Source organism: Brachyhypopomus gauderio, unplaced genomic scaffold, assembly GCF_052324685.1.
Source record: "Brachyhypopomus gauderio isolate BG-103 unplaced genomic scaffold, BGAUD_0.2 sc67, whole genome shotgun sequence".
Lineage (NCBI taxonomy): Eukaryota > Metazoa > Chordata > Actinopteri > Gymnotiformes > Hypopomidae > Brachyhypopomus > Brachyhypopomus gauderio.
The window spans coordinates 226,563-240,356 of record NW_027506888.1 but is presented as its reverse complement, the minus strand read 5'-3'; the positions used below and the strand labels follow the sequence as shown (position 1 = coordinate 240,356).

General features: G+C 43.1%; 3 long non-coding RNA genes across 3 annotated transcripts; 2 read left to right on the top strand and 1 right to left on the bottom strand.

Moving 5' to 3' along the window:
- Positions 1–6,117: 6,117 nt before the first annotated feature.
- Positions 6,118–8,434, bottom strand: LOC143490905 (uncharacterized). Its single transcript, XR_013125031.1, has 4 exons — positions 8,361–8,434; positions 8,192–8,283; positions 6,547–6,615; positions 6,118–6,150 (listed from the first exon to the last, which is right to left on the bottom strand). It is a non-coding gene; the product is annotated as an uncharacterized LOC143490905 (long non-coding RNA).
- On the top strand, positions 6,440–8,741 carry LOC143490904 (uncharacterized). The gene is made up of 4 exons (XR_013125030.1): positions 6,440–6,489; positions 8,072–8,183; positions 8,401–8,515; positions 8,667–8,741. It is a non-coding gene; the product is annotated as an uncharacterized LOC143490904 (long non-coding RNA).
- A 373-nt stretch (positions 8,742–9,114) lies between these two features.
- Positions 9,115–11,818, top strand: LOC143490884 (uncharacterized). The gene is made up of 3 exons (XR_013125021.1): positions 9,115–9,139; positions 9,243–9,347; positions 10,808–11,818. It is a non-coding gene; the product is annotated as an uncharacterized LOC143490884 (long non-coding RNA).
- The last annotated feature ends 1,976 nt before the right edge of the window (positions 11,819–13,794 follow it).

The following is a 13,794-nucleotide window of genomic DNA, read 5'->3' as shown; positions in this document are numbered from 1 at the left end:
AATGCAAGATGCTGGCAGGGAAAAACATACTGAAATATATGACCATGTGGCATGAATCACATACAGGAACATATGCAAGGCATGTGAGCTGGACACTCGAGTTCAAATGGGAGGAGCCACAGATAGTGGAAGAGAACAACAAAGATAACATTCTGTCATGCCTCCAGACCCATATCTAAATTAACAATTAGTGCAGACCCAACCAAACATTGTGATAGTGGACAAGATACAGAAAACAGCATTGGTAATAGGTGTGGCAGTCTCAAGTAATGTAAATCCACTAAAGGCAAGAATTTGATATGAAGATGGAAAAAAACAGGACCTAAAAAAAGAAATAGAGCGAAAGTTAAAGGATAAGACCAAAGTTGTCCTGGTGTGCACTTGGGGTGTGACTCCAGCAGATTCAAGGAATGACAAAATCAGTCCAGTAGAGTACAATTATGCTTGAAGGCCTGAATGTAAGGTAAAAAAGGAATGGTGAGACACTGTGTGCGTGTGTGTGTGTGTGTGTATGTGGTTTTTATTGTTGAGGAAATATACTCTTAATATTCTGAAATATCATTTAAAGTTTGGCACATGGTAAACACAGACTAGCAACATTGTTAGAGGTTACACTGGTTTTTAAAGTATATTTTAATGGTATAAAATTAATACTGGAAGTCATTTGCATAGATTTTCCTTATTCTTTTCCTTATCTTCTTGATGTTATTCACACCACAGCAACAACACTGAGTTGGAGCAGCATGGTAAGCACTATTGTGCTGTTGAGAGTTTTATATACACTCCAGTGTTGAAAGGTTGAGAGAGATCTGCTTTTCCAAGCTAACATCAGTTCAGGAGTGAATTAATATGTTTCTTTCAAATGTGAACTGGAAAAAAAGGCTTGGACACTTAAATTTTTTATTATTTACCTGCTGAAATGTCACTGTAAACAGTAATATTTCCCTGCCTCTCCAGGAAAACCTTCCAGGAAAAAGTGTCATATGCAAAAAAGAAAACAAATTTAGGGGTGGAATAATTTGGCACAAACTGTGTCTACCAAAGAGAATGAGAGTGATGGAAAAGTGCACAAAAGGTTACCCTGTTCATTTACTCGGTATGGCACATTGTGCCATGAGGAACTGGATGACGGAGATCATTGAGTGGAGCCAGACGTGACACACACCGACAGGAAGTAGGCCTACATAGACACAAACTACATGTAAACACATGAAAGGAGTGTGTCCAGGGCTGTACAGTGACAGTATAGCTTCCAACAAAATAAGGTTCACAGCTCTGTGTTCCTTGGAATATGTAAACAACGCGCACGAGGGCATCAAAGGACTGAGTCGAAACTAGCTAGCGGTGGTACGCTAATGACAGCTAGCGTCGCCACAGCAGGCAGAAATTATCATACAGTTAAGCCCGCCCACTAAAGGCCCATTCACACCCTACGGTAATTACGGATATGGACCCTTTCGTCCGGTTCCGGAGGTCGTTTCATCCGTCAGTGGGTCCGTTGCCAGAGCGCTTACGAATCCGTAGCAACGGAGCAATATAAACCAGAAATCAGGGGGCAGTAGAGAGTCAGAAGCATCGGACGTACACCAATTCGGGAAAATCAATGAAGAGTACTGGACTTTAAAAAATGACGCTCGAGTTAGAAGAGAAACTTTGCGAGTTGGTTAGAGGGTACATTCTGCTACGGTGCCAGGTCATCGCGATAAACAGCGATCCAAAAACAGCTGGGAGGAGATTGCTGGTGCGCCGGTGCCGGAAATTTGACTATACTGCCCTCTAGAGGATGTATTTTAAAAAATCATAACAACGTTGGAACCGGAAAGAGGTATAGTGGCCCCCTACGGAGGCTACGTTTGGTACGGACGGACGAAATTCGTCCGTGTCCGCAGGTATAAAGCAGGCTTAAGAGGGAAGATATGATTGGTAACTGCCAGGCCCTCTGTAAATGAACAGCGGGCCCACCAATCACCAACATTTTGCGGAGGCATCACCGTGCTGATAGGGGGAGACACAGGCTCACCCCAGCTAACAAAAAAACGTCCCGAGGACGTCCCGCGAACCAACACAGCGAACGTCCTCTAGAAGTTTTTTTGTAGGGTCGCCAAAATGTTACAGGGGACGTTCAGGAGACGTTTGTAGGACCACCTGGAAACATCCAGAGGACAATGAGCGGACGTTTAAGGAACGTCCTTTAAACGTCTCTTACGTGTTAATTTGCTTAGGTCTACTTCTTATGTTACTTCTAAAACAACTTTGATTTTATTGATTTAGTAAATCGAGGTATTGTATATGGAATAAAAATTAACACACAAGTAGTGATAGGCTGTAAACAAGTTATTATTTTTAATTTGAAATGCGAAAAAAAGTGTCTGATGTGCACATTTTGAACGCCGTTTCAAGCCTCCTTTTCACGCGTTTTTTGGGGTGAAGCCTAAAATAGACAAAGATACACGTTTGTTAACATTTAATTTTGTGACCTCTGGTTATAATAAAGCACTTGATAAATGAAGTAATTTGAATGTTTTGCCTGAAGAACATCAGCTACTCAAGTCTAACAAATGCTAACCTAGCTAGGTAGCTATAGTTGGCATTAACTTGCTAATGTAGCTAGCTACTTATAGCGAACGCTATCGTCGGCTGTTATCTGTGGCTGAGACCTTCAACATCAGTTAACGTTACTATTGAAGTCTTAATGCGGTGATTCATATAACTATCATTTGGTAGCGTAGCGTAGTGATAATTTCCCAGATAGCAAATCAACGTTGAATCAACGTAATCTATATTAAAATGGCAAGAAGAAGGCTAAACGACGTCACGCCTCTTCCCCTGCGCGTCGCCACGAGGTACCAGACCCGGAGGAGGAGATGCAGAAGGACCCCGTCTGCGCGTGCCTATTGCGCCAAGTTCAGGCGGCCGAGGACGAGGCGGAGTACTTCCGACTGGCCGCGAGCAGGGTATGGAGCGAGAGGCACGGAGCTCCGCCCCTGGCATACCCTGCAGAAGGGACCTTCCCCCCGGCGGACCTGGAGGAGACTGAACCGTTTATGGTGGGGGTAGGCGCCTTTGCCCTCACTCCCCCCGAAGATGAGTTCGGGAGTGAGGACTCCGGAGAGGAGGAGAGTGACGGTGAGACCAGCTGCCCTTCCCCCACGTCAAAGGCTTCCCCGACGTCAGACGAGGAGAGGGAGACCAGCCCCACGCCATCAGTCTACTCCGCGCCGACCGTGTACTACGGCGAGGAGAAGGAAGACACCAGCCCTCCGCCGTCGGAGTGGTCAGAGTACACTGAGCACTCCGATGACGAGGAGAAGGAGGTCACCAGTCCCCCTCCGTCGTGGTACTCAGCCCTGTCAGGAGAGGAAGAGCAGGGCGAGGAGAGTGAGGGGGAAAGTCTCCGGTCAGCGAGTTCGCTCCTGACCATTTATAAAGGGGATAGGAGCGGACCGGACAGTCTGCCCGCGTCGGTGAGTGGGGACTCCTGTGGGGAGGAGCCCATGGACCACTCCCGATGCGAGACCCTCGCACAGTCCATGGACTGGAGTGTGGCCGAAGAGGAGTTGCCGGCGATGGACACTACCCCCGATACCGGATCCGGAGGAGGCTGGCCTGGCGGAGGAGGGAACCGCGGACCCGCCGGTCGCGCTGCACCTCGCGCGTCCGCCAGACGGGCCACCCCCCAGCGGTCAACCAGTCGCGCTGCACCTTGCGCGTCCGTCAGAGGTGCCACCCCCAAGCGGTCGACCAGTCGCGCTGCACCTTGCACGTCCGCCAGAGGTGCCGCCCCCAAGCGGTCGACCAGTCACGCTGCACCTTGCGCGTCCGCCAGAGGTGCCACCCCCAAGCGGTCGACCAGTCGCGCTGCACCTTGCGCGTCCGCCAGCCGTGCGGCACTCGGCGGTGAGCGGGCGGAACAGGCGGGAGGAGTACCGCCGTCTGCGGCATCTCCAGCCCCCGGGGCTTTCACGCCGCTATAGGCGTCGCACAAGGCGGGAGGCCTGGCTCCGGGGATGAATGTGTGTGTTCCTGTGATTCTGTCTGTCCCTATGTGTCTCCCGAACCCACTGTTCCCGTTTGTGCCCTTCGTGTTTCCTGTACCGGTGTGCGTGTTTGTACTTGTGCCTTTGTTTAATGTTTTCTCCCCTGTCTTCCCAGGGAGGGTGTTCTAGAGCTGTTCGCGGCGGTTTCCACCATCGGGGAGATGGCTCTCGGAGGCTCGTGAACCCGGCGGCTCCGGACCTGCCCGTTGGTGTTGGTTCGGGGCTTTCCAGCTGTGCTGGACGCTCCGGGAGTAGCGAGCCCCTGGTGGAGGGTTCTGTCACGGTCACAGCTCCGGACCCTTCCCTGTGGGCGTGCCGCTATGTCGTCTGTGTGCTGTTATGTCCATATTAGTAGTTCCGTGGGTGTGGGTTGTTTGTGAGCGTGTTCGTAGTCTCACCTGTGCCTTGTCTCAAGATCACGAGGGTCTGTGTTAATCACCTATTTAATGTGCGTTCGCGCAGTGTCTTGTGCTCGTCTTTGTCTAAAGTTCATGCCCGTGCAAGCATCGCGTCAGCGTGCTTGCTCCTTTGTGCTGGACTTTTCGTGTTTGTGTTCAAATAAACGTTGTATGTTGCACCTTGCAACGCTCGTCGTGCATCCTTCCTGCGAGTGTTACAGGTGCATTAGACCAGGGGCTCATCTCCTGTTTCCAAAATGCATCAATGACTGCTTGAGGAAGCTGTTCTACTTTGATACTTGAAGAAAAAAAACATGCTCAATAAAATGTAGGCTACTCGTGTTCAACGGTTTATTCAGTTAAACATGAATTTGTAAGCCTACATACTGTACATTAAATAACATGTTTATTCAGCCTCTGTAGTTTTAACGGTTAAAAAGAAATATTTAAATAGCGACGAATCTAGCGCTAGGACCATGCAGAAAACGACCGATCCGAGCTCCGCTCCGGTAACACTTGACGTTCCTAAAAATGAATTTTCCATGAAGCAAACCTGGCGACTTCATGGCTGCATCCATGTAAAAACACGTACGATTTGTAATTCACAGGTTTAAAAACTCGTTCTCGCCCCTACTGTGCAATTTGGTTAGGAATACAGCCGAGCTAAACTATCAAGTTGAAAGTCATCATAGTTTGCTTACCCATTTTGACCCAGTTCCCAACCCAACTTTAAGAATAGATTAACGGCGATAATTTTTATATCGCCCGATAAGAATATCAAATTAACGACCGCCGTTAACGTCGTTAACGGCCCACCACTAATATTTATATATTAGTTGGGTTTGCAAATGCCCGGCTAATGTGTTTCATGTGCATGCATGAACTTACCAAACATTATGTCATGAAGGGCAGTATCTTTGAAAGCCCTCTTGTGGCCTTTACCAGCCCAATTCAGCTGACTTGCCAAACCATTAAAAAGGGCATGGGTCAGCATCCATCTCATAACCATTTCTTGTGTGTGTTCACCCATGATGGAAAGGTAAGACACCTAAGAAGACAGCATTGATGAGACTTAACAAAAAACTATGTAATAACAAAGGCAGCTTTAACAATGACATGTAAGGAATGATAAGACAGTCAAAAAGTTTCTATTATATGTCTTACTGACCCGTATACTAATAAGAAATGTTTTTATTTTTAGCACTGTGCATACTGAGGAGAGGATGGAAGAGGTGAGTTATTGGTTCTAATTTATTACTCTTGCTAAATCCTGTCACAAAGTTTTAATTTTATGTAAGAAAAAGTACCATCTTTTGACGTTCCTTCGGATCTCTTAGGATGACCTCTGCCTGATCCAAATCTGCCATGGTTCTAAGGGGGAGACTGATGACAGAAGGCGGTGTGTTTTCAGTGTCCTGCCTCACTAAGTCTCGTCTCAGGGCATTTACATCATGGGTGAGCTTTTTAATTTCTTCTCTCATCTCTCTGTTTTCCTCCATAATTTGTGCAAGCATTTGCACCACTTTGCTAAGTCCAATGTCTATAAAGCAAGATGAAATTTATTCAATGAATGAAACTTATACAAATTATCACAGTACAGCCCCTGACCCCTCCCTTCGGGCGTGTGTAGATGTAGTCTGTGTCTAAGTATAAGACTGAAACAGTGATCTTTTGGTTCATACCTCTGAGCATTTGTCTGGGTTGTGGTTGTACCTCTGGATATAAAACATTAAAGGTTTATCATTATACTATGATTTCATTATGTAAAGTCATACAATAGAATCAAAACACCCTTCTTATGAAACCATATTTTTTAGAAATATTTTTTAAACTGCTAAGTGCCTCCACTTGATGGATACTATTATAATATTTTTAAGGTCTTGGAATTACACATTGTTGCACAATAATTTGATTGGAATCTGACTAACTTGTATCGTTATCACAACTACTTGACTTTTGCAGATGGTGATGGCTTTCACCATTACTATGATGGGTTGAAAGGACAATGAAAGCAAACAAAATTGTACAGTGCAGAAACTAGAGCAATAAAACAGGTAATGAAGTATTTTAGATCTCCTATAGATAAAGAGCAGAGTTCTCAGGGTTCTTACCAAATAAATTCCCTTCAGGCCAGGTATGGCCCAGGACATCAGATGCTACCCTGTAATTTTGATAGAAATCTGTAGAGATAATTAAGTACATAGTGTTACGGTGTGTAACGCTTTGGTGGTGGGTATATCAGTATCCACTCCAACCCGGATAGAACAGTCTTGCAACTGAGTTCAGGGGATGAGTCGTGGAGGAGGGAGGAGGCCAGAAACAAACGTGGCAGTCGTGTTTACTACAAGAAGCCTAGTTTATTTGGCACAGTCTGGGCTCCAGCTCTACGGGACCATCCATACATGAACGAAAATCACCGTTACACCATTACAAGCTCTCTTGCGTTACTCAATGAAAACAACATAAATGAGCAAGGGCCAAGCAGTCTGTCGGTGAGTCGTACCAAGGGAAAAACTAACAAACTCTCTCTGCGCGCTGCGTACTGATGCAGGCGTACTCGCTGTTTCTTAAAGAGACAGTGTACAGTTCTGTCTGTTACAGGTGAGAAGAGGCAGGCACAACGAGTGTTTAACAATCAAGTCCAGCACGAGTAGCACAAGCATTTACATGGCATGAGCTTTAGACAAAGACGAGCACGGGACATTGTGCAAACGCACATTAAATAGACGAACTACACGATCCCCAGTGATCACGAGACGAGGCACAGGTGAGACTGGTGAACATACCCATGAATGACCCACACCCATGGAAATACAAACATGGACATAACCAGACGCAGACGACATAAACACAGGCCCAAAAGGAGGGGTCCGGAGCTGTCCCATGACACATAGATGTTTTGGCACTTTTACAGAACCATTTGTGTTTCAACCAAATCCACTATTTTTGCTTATTAATTTGGTTTGTGGCTATAATTAATAGAGAAGAGAATACATTTGCTAAATATTGTTGCCAATAATGAATATTTTAAAGAAGCATTAGAGTTCACAATATGTTTTTCCAAAAAAGTCTACCACAAGTATTATCTTTAAATTCTACAGTCACCAGACTATGTTCTCTGTAATTTGAGTTGGTAGAATATGAAGGCACGTTGTCACGTGTGGCTACGCCCCCTCTCCCCGCTGTCACTCCAACGTCTCTGTTCCTCGTGGTTTTGTTATTCCCTGCCTGTTTATCCCACCCAGCTGGTTGTCTCTGATTCCTCGTTGTTACCACGCCCCTGTCGTCATTGTTTGCACCTGATCCTTGTTTGGTGTTCTGTGTATATATAATCCCTGAGTGTCCCTTGTCGGTTGTTTTGGATGTTGGTGTTTGTACCAGTTTGGATTGCCGTTCGCCTGTGGTTCGTGTTCTTTGTGTTTCCCTGCCTTGCTCGTGTTTGCCTTGTTTTCGTTATGCCCGTGTATCTGTGTTATTCGGACTGCCCCCCCGTTATGACCCCTGACTGCTTTAGTGACGACGAATATGGAATGTCCTGCAATAAATCTCGCTCTTCTCAGCGTTTGTGTCCGTCCCCTCGCTCCGTGGCGCGAGCCACGTTACACACGTGTCCATGTCCTTTATTTGTTTTTTTAGTGTTTCAGATGAAAAAGAAACATGGAGAAGTGAAAAGATAAGACATGAATAAGACAAGTCATCAACTGGAGGAGTCATTAAACAGCATCGTCAACCATGCAGTTAGGAACATGTAAGTACCTGGTGAAAGTATTGATGAAGGTTTGGGAATGCATGTTTTCCTTGTACACTCCTCTTCTGCTTCCATGTAAATATTATACTTTGGGTTTGGTCTGCAAGATTACAACAGTTACAACTGCCAAAACATACCAAAAAAGTCTAACATGTGGCACAACTGAATTAACCTTACTTTGATATCCTTTTTCTGCGTTCTGCATTTTCCTGTTCAGATTCTATATCTGTTGTGGCACAGCCAGGTTCCACTGATCTCTTTAAACAATCTATAGCTTTCTCATATGTGTCTGGGCGAAAAAAGGAACATGGAAACACCTTTAGAAAGCAGAGGTATATAGAATTCTTCACTTTAAAACTTTATTGTTTGCTTAAATGACATTCCAATCAAGTTCTTTAGTAGCAGACTTACCACAAATTGCTAAGCACCAAATCTGCTCATGAACTGTCCAGTCTAAGCTTGGTTTGATTTGTTGTTTCACAGCTCTGTGAATGTTGACACTGTCACGTGGCCAGAGACATTGTCTATTTTGGACCCATGAAGTGGGCACAACTGCTGTGCTCTTGTCGGCAAACTCCACCACGTGCCAAAATTGTTCCATCTTCTTGGACAGGTAGAAGCTATTTTTAGTTTTTCAGAACAAAATGTATTATGCTTATTTTAGTATCTAAAATTGTGTCACTAGTACTATTTGAATACTGAAGGATAGAGCCAGAACACTCCTGAAACAAGATAACTGAGCAAGAAATAAAATCTGAAAAAAAAAAATTTTAGAACTATTTCTCTTTTTCCAAAGATGAACTGAGCATAACTGGAGGTATCTAAATGAACATGTGGAATAGCTATAAAACCATCCCCATCCTTATAAAGCGCACACTTTCTTTGGATGTGATCAAGTCTACAGCTACCTAGGCTACTGTGCAGCCTAGATGCCTAGATACTTTGAAAATACTGAGGTAAGATGATGCACAAGGATATGCAAAATAATTATCCTTATGTTTGAATGTTTGATAGATGACAAATATAACATCATCTGTTTTCACTATGTTTTAACCACAGCTATCTCGTCACCAACTTGTATGCAGTTGTCACCTAGCTCAGTGGAAAAAGTACTCTCATTCAGAATGGCTTTTTTGTACTGTTCTGCTGTTCCAAACTGTGGAGGTAGAGGTCCATTACAGTGCATATTGTATACAGTTACTGAGTCTACTGGAATTGGCACAATTGCTGTTGGCATTTCAGAGAGTCTCTTCACTATTTGCTGAAGTGGGTGATGTGGTTTTCGCACAAGCCTCTTAATTTTTCCCCAAGTAATTTTCAAAGGGAAATGCTGAAATGTTGTCCAAAGCCCCAAAGTTGCGGTACTCATCTGCTAGGTGGAGTAGTTGATGGACATTAAACACAATTTCCTCCTTTCCATACAATTGACCAAAATGTCTAACAAAAGCCACAAGCATATTATGATCAAAGATAACCTTTTCATCTGGTATATCTGGTGTCAACAGCAAAAACATGGCCACCGAAAACAACATGAAATTATCATAAACCCCATGTGGCATGCAATCTTTAAGCACTACAGGACCAGTATAAATCATAAACTGACGTAGTTCTGTTGCCTTCCAACGATCAATTTCTGTTAATTCCCTTGGTTTACGAGAGAATTCACAGGGTGTGTTGGGCCTTTGCATTAACAGTTTATATTAATGCCACGGTTTGAGAAGGAAGCCTGGTAGCCAAGTTCTTGCCCCTTAACCAAAAAACCAGCAGCTTTCTCATAACTCCAAGACAACACAGGTGCATATAATCAATTGGAAACTGGGAGACCATTTTTACAATGCCTGTCAAAGGGCTGAGTTTCTGCTCCAAATGGTGTTCTTCATCAACCATAGCACAAAAATCCATGTCTGTTCTAAGCTTGGCTTTAGTTTCAGGGAATGTCATTTTGTTGTGCCATTCACCTACACACATTTGTCACAGCCAGAATAACCATTATGTCCCTTTATGTGCTTAACAAATGCTCTGGCTGGTGCATCACACAAAAGCGGACACCAACACCTGTAGCTGCTTGCTATTATAAACAATGCCATGGTGTAACACATTAGTCAGGTCCTTCACAAATTCATTGAGATACTCATAAACACTGACAGGCTTGCTTACTCCACAATATAAACCTACAATGAAAGGAGACTTGGAGTAATCACAGTCGATTAAACAAAGAATTGGCCAAAGTTGAGTTCTGGAACTTTTGAAAAGTGAGAGACCATCAATGTTAAACTGTAATTTGAGTCTTTTGAGACTAGTTTAGTTCGGAGGTTAAGATGGCTCAGTTTTTGTTGTATTGCATGCTCTAGCCCAAAATGGTAGTACTCGCCATTTCCCATTTTTTGTGTGGCTACTTGTGATCTCTGGGAAGTGTTGAATGACACACACGCAGAATGCTAAGCAGTGCATTTAGTGCAACCAAGGAAATGGAGAAAGTAGTAGCCCAGTCTTTTAACTGATGGAGGAGCATGAGATCATTTGATTCGTTGAACCTACAATAATTTAAGTCTGAACTGTCAGAACTGACATTACCAGGAGACATATGTTCAAAAGGTGGAATTTTGACATTTGGTTCTTTACAGTCACTCAAGACTAGACCTCCAGGACCAGTGCTACAAGAAGGTTGCACATCTGAAATATGAGTTGGTTCATATACATCATACAGACTAACATTTGCTCCCTGTCTCTCTCTGACTCTCTTGTCTTCAGTAAACTGCTGAGCTATATCGATCTCTGTGTTGTGCACAAGTTTCTGAATTCTACGTCTCCTTGCCCAGAAAGATGACATATTTAGACTTCAAGTATTATTCTAATCAGAATAGCTTCACCAATAGGGCGAATAAAAAGGGGGCAGGATGCAAATTAATTTTAGAGGATTGGCTAATAGCAGGATTTATAGTTGGTTACCCTGCCTACGTATCCCAGTTCTGAGCAAGTTTACATAGGTCAAGTGTAGCAGATCCGGGAGCAAGATTGTGAAGTTTGGCGTGGGTGAGCTTTTACTGTGTTTATTTATTAACAACTAACTAGTTAGCATGCATTGATTATAAACGTAGTTTCCGAGCAAGGTGTGAGTTTTTTTTTTTTTTACTATAGGTGCCTTTAGGAACCTGAAATTAGACTTTACTGATGTTGTGAGATTAAACTAACCTTTATTTTCCCCTTCAGGCTAAGTCTAACCCTATGCTTCATGTATGTTTGGAGTTCAAGGTATGTCCCACTGTGTTTAATGAGTTATCTAGTTAGCTAATGAGCTAACCATATAATTAACCGAGAGACCTGTTGTCATTATAGCTACTGTAGCTAGTTAACTAGCTACCATTAATTTCCAAGCTACCATTAATAGCTTTGTCTTGTGTGTGTTTTTATATATTTCTGTATAACGTTTCTCTGTGGTAAACTGCTAAAACTTAGCGTTTCTCATTTCTACAGCCCGTTGGTTAGGCTGAAGCAGAGCCGTTCTAGCTGCCCTTTTGTGCTACACTAGCTAGCTAACTGGCTCTGTTTCTATGGCGACAGCACAGCTGCTTGTATCTCAGTAGCCAGCGTTAGCTAATTAGCTAGTTAGCTATCTTGGCTGAATTATTCGAAATATTTAACAGCGAGCTTTGGTTAAGACATTCGTCGTGAATTTATAGAAATTTAGTTGATAGCTGCCATAGCGATTACTAGGTAATGTTATCGTTTGACGTTGGCTGTAACTTTTAGCTTGTAGATTAATTAACATGTCAACTCAAATTATTATTCTTATTATATTATATAATAATATATTTTCTTATACTTAAATTAACGTTTTCAAATTAATTTGTTTGTAGACATTTGGAAATTTGATCTCAACATTGTTCAACCCACCTTGAAACTAGAAGTAATAAACCAAGAAGAATAACATTTATTTTATGACACCGATTTACTGCACGAGAAGAGGCTGCTCGTGCGTTCTTTCCCGCTCCTTCCCCAGACCCACTGACTGGGCAAACAGACATCACACTTTAACTGCTTTTACCACTCGTGGGTATTAAGTGAGGTATCATAGTAAGGATGAGGAGCAGGACTGCAGCAAGACTGTACATAGCTGGGCTAAAGTTGCTTAAGTAACACCTCATTTGCAATCTTTGGCCGAGTTGCCCCTCTGAAGGGGAAAAATTACTTGTATCGACACTTGTATTTTCTTTTTCAGTCCTTATTGACGATGTTTGCAGTTCCTGATCTGCTGTGTGCACATCCTATAACCTCTGTGGATACTTCTTACCACCTGTGTGGACATTACTCCATAATCTACAGGGATGTTCAACTTCTCTTTTGATGTTTTTTGGTTTAAATGGTCCCACATCTAAAATGCTGTTTGTGGAAAATGTGCTCTGTGTAGCTTTGCTTAGCTGTAAATGAAATGTTAACTGTATCTTATTCTTTTTAACTTATTGTTTATTGGGGATCAAGTAATATTCATAATTTTACAGTCAGGGCTTAAAGTTTACAAATGATTAAGCACTTACCATTGGCAATCACATACACCTCAAATAGATTAGGAAAGAAAGAACGTCTCAGACTGTATGTTTTTTTTTTTTGTTTTTGTATTTGACCCTAGGGAGAATTTATGTAATTGCTGTTCTCTATTCTATGACTGAAGCACACACTACATGCTCAGATATGCATGTGTGTCTAGATGTTCATACTTGGAGGCTACATACAGCTTGTCAAAATTATTTCTAAATATGGTTATATTTCATACTTGCATGGTCAGTAACAGTCATGGCCTGGCGGTTAGGAAACTGGTCTTGTGACTGGAGGGTCGTTGGTTCAATTCCCAGACAGGCCATGACTGAGGTGCCCTTGAGCAAGGCACCTAACCCTAACTGTTCCCCGGGCGCCGGGCTAGGGCTGCCCACCGCTCTGGGCACGTGTGATCCACAGCCCCCTAGTAATCACTAGTGTGTGTGTGCGTGTGTGTGTGTGTGTGTGTGTGTGTGTGTGTGTGTGTGTGTGTGTGTTCTGACTGCACAGATGGGTTAAAAGCGGAGGACAAATTTCGATTGGGGTGTAAAAATCACAATTGACAAAATATGGCACATTTTACATTTAAAAATTACAATATAACTGACAATGTAAGCAGTTTATTATTTAAAAAGTGTGCAATAAAATACATTGGGAACAACTGGTAGCAAAAGCAGATTTTCTTCTAAAGAGGTAGGATCTTTGAAGTAAGGATCTCATGCATGGTCAAGAAAGGGTCATGGAAAAAAATTGTCAACATAGATATTGTAGCGTCGCAGGCTAGACCTGTTGTTATTTAGTAGGGGGCAGGGCATTCATCTACCCAGAATGCCCCTTGAGTTCAGCTTAGTCACCCTTACCATGCCTAGTAGCTAGAATAGAGAGAAGAGTGAGGCTGTCTGTAAGAATAATTTCTTCTCTTTTGCGATATTGATGCACTCAGTTGTGGGAGCGGGCATTATTAAAATGCAATAAAAAGAGTGAAAATGAGCAACTGTTTTGGCTCCGGTTTTTTTTTTTGCTTCACCACAATGTGATATGAGGAGCCTGAAAAATTGGCCAACTATATTCTGTGTGC